General features: G+C 45.2%; 2 non-coding genes across 2 annotated transcripts in view; both read left to right on the top strand.

Annotated features, from left to right (window-relative positions):
• The first annotated feature begins 86 nt into the window (after nucleotides 1-86).
• LOC125076447 lies at nucleotides 87-1,989 on the top strand. Its single transcript, XR_007120407.1, has one exon. It is a non-coding gene; the product is annotated as a small subunit ribosomal RNA (ribosomal RNA).
• Nucleotides 1,990-2,446: 457 nt separating this feature from the next.
• The window catches only part of LOC125076444, a 157-nt gene continuing 103 nt past the window's right edge, over nucleotides 2,447-2,500 (top strand). The window contains exon 1 of the ribosomal RNA XR_007120404.1: nucleotides 2,447-2,500. This exon is cut by the window's right edge and continues 103 nt beyond it. This is a non-coding gene — a ribosomal RNA (5.8S ribosomal RNA).

Raw genomic sequence — 2,500 nt, 5'->3', positions numbered from 1 at the left:
TACATGCATGCATAAGTTTGTGTGTATTTTATATGCGAATATGAAACGAGAAGAGTAATTGACGACTTCAACAAGTCTCGGTTAGCTCCCTGGTTGATCCTGCCAGTAGTTATATGCTTGTCTCAAAGATTAAGCCATGCATGTCTCAGTGCAAGCCGTATTAAGGCGATACCGCGAATGGCTCAATATATCAGTTTTGGTTCCTTAGATCTTACTCAGTTACTTGGATAACTGTGGTAATTCTAGAGCTAATACATGCAATCAGAACTCTGACCAGTGATGGGATGAGTGCTTTTATTAGATCAAAACCAATCGACGGAGGGCGTCTCGTCCGAAGTCGTTAATTTTGATGAATCTGGATAACTTTTGCCGATCGCATGGTCCAGTACCGGCGACGCATCTTTCAAATGTCTGCCTTATCAACTTTCGATGGTAGTTTCTGCGACTACCATGGTTGTCACGGGTAACGGGGAATCAGGGTTCGATTCCGGAGAGGGAGCCTGAGAAACGGCTACCACATCCAAGGAAGGCAGCAGGCGCGCAAATTACCCACTCCCGGCACGGGGAGGTAGTGACGAAAAATAACGATACGGGACTCTTTCGAGGCCTCGTAATCGGAATGAGTACACTTTAAATATTTTAACGAGGAACAATTGGAGGGCAAGTCTGGTGCCAGCAGCCGCGGTAATTCCAGCTCCAATAGCGTATACTAAAATTGTTGCGGTTAAAAAGCTCGTAGTTGCATTTGTGCGCCGCGCTGTCGGTGCACCGCATCCGCGGTGATACTGACACGTCTGCGGAGCATATCGTCGGTGAGCCGGCGGTAAAACGCCGGTTCAATATCAAAATCCTATCGCGGTGCTCTTCAGTGAGTGTCGAGATGGGCCGACAATTTTACTTTGAACAAATTAGAGTGCTCAAAGCGGGCTCAAAATGCCGCTTGAATATTTCGTGCATGGAATAATAGAATATGATCTCGGTTCTATTTTGTTGGTTTTCAGAACTCCGAGGTAATGATTAATAGGGATAACTGGGGGCATTCGTATTGCGACGTTAGAGGTGAAATTCTTGGATCGTCGCAAGACGAACATCAGCGAAAGCATTTGCCAAAGGTGTTTTCATCAATCAAGAACGAAAGTTAGAGGTTCGAAGGCGATTAGATACCGCCCTAGTTCTAACCGTAAATATGTCATCTAGCGATCCGCCGACGTTACTACAATGGCTCGGCGGGCAGCTTCCGGGAAACCAAAGATTTTGGACTCCGGGGGGAGTATGGTTGCAAAGCTGAAACTTAAAGGAATTGACGGAAGGGCACCACCAGGAGTGGAGCCTGCGGCTTAATTTGACTCAACACGGGAAATCTCACCAGGCCCGGACACCGGAAGGATTGACAGATTAATAGCTCTTTCTTGATTCGGTGGGTGGTGGTGCATGGCCGTTCTTAGTTGGTGGAGCGATTTGTCTGGTTAATTCCGGTAACGAACGAGACTCTAGCCTGCTAAATAGGCGTCGTCATTTAGGTGTGCTCGATTTCGGTCGAGCAACTCACTGGCGGCGTATTAAAATTCTTCTTAGAGGGACCGGCGGCTTCGAGCCGCACGAGATTGAGCAATAACAGGTCTGTGATGCCCTTAGATGTCCTGGGCCGCACGCGCGCTACACTGAAGGAATCAGCATGTTCTCCCTGGCCTAGAGGCCCGGGCAACCCGTTGAAACTCCTTCGTGCTGGGGATTGGGGTTTGCAATTATCCCCCATAAACGAGGAATTCCTAGTAAGCGCGAGTCATAAGCTCGCGTTGATTACGTCCCTGCCCTTTGTACACACCGCCCGTCGCTACTACCGATTGAATGATTTAGTGAGGTCTTCGGACCGACACGCGGTGGCTTCACGGCCGTCGGCGTTGCTGGGAAGTTGACCAAACTTGATCATTTAGAGGAAGTAAAAGTCGTAACAAGGTTTCCGTAGGGGAACCTGCGGAAGGATCATTAACGTAAATTATCAATCTCGAAAGAGTGCGATAATGAACGATAATAAAATTCTAAAACACAAATATCGACGTTCGGAATGTGTCGTTTCGATGCGAGGACGCGATTCTCACTCTCTCTCTCTCACACAGCAGTGTGTCCGAGTCAGAGTCCAGAGTCGTGTAACGCGTCCTATTCTGATATTTTTCGATGTCGATTTCGAGGAAAGTACGATGTGTTAACGCACATCGTCATCTTCAAATAAAATGTATATTTCTTTTTTTTTTTTTTGTACTTTTTTTTTTTTTTAACTTTTTTTTTTTTTTTTTTTAATTTTTTGAATTTTTCTCTGTATACTAAAAATAAGAGAAAAAAACGAAAAAAAAAAAAAAAATAAAAAAAAAATAAACTCATATCACTGGCGTATAGAATCGTTCGAGTGATCGTAGAAATTATAAAAATAAAACAAATTAAAAACCATTACCCTGGACGGTGGATCACTTGGCTCGCGGGTCGATGAAGAACGCAGTTAACT

This window comes from Vanessa atalanta, unplaced genomic scaffold (assembly GCF_905147765.1).
Source record: "Vanessa atalanta unplaced genomic scaffold, ilVanAtal1.2, whole genome shotgun sequence".
In the NCBI taxonomy this organism is placed as follows: domain Eukaryota; kingdom Metazoa; phylum Arthropoda; class Insecta; order Lepidoptera; family Nymphalidae; genus Vanessa; species Vanessa atalanta.
The sequence above is the reverse complement of the archived record's forward strand: the minus strand, read 5'-3'. Positions and strand labels throughout refer to the sequence as shown.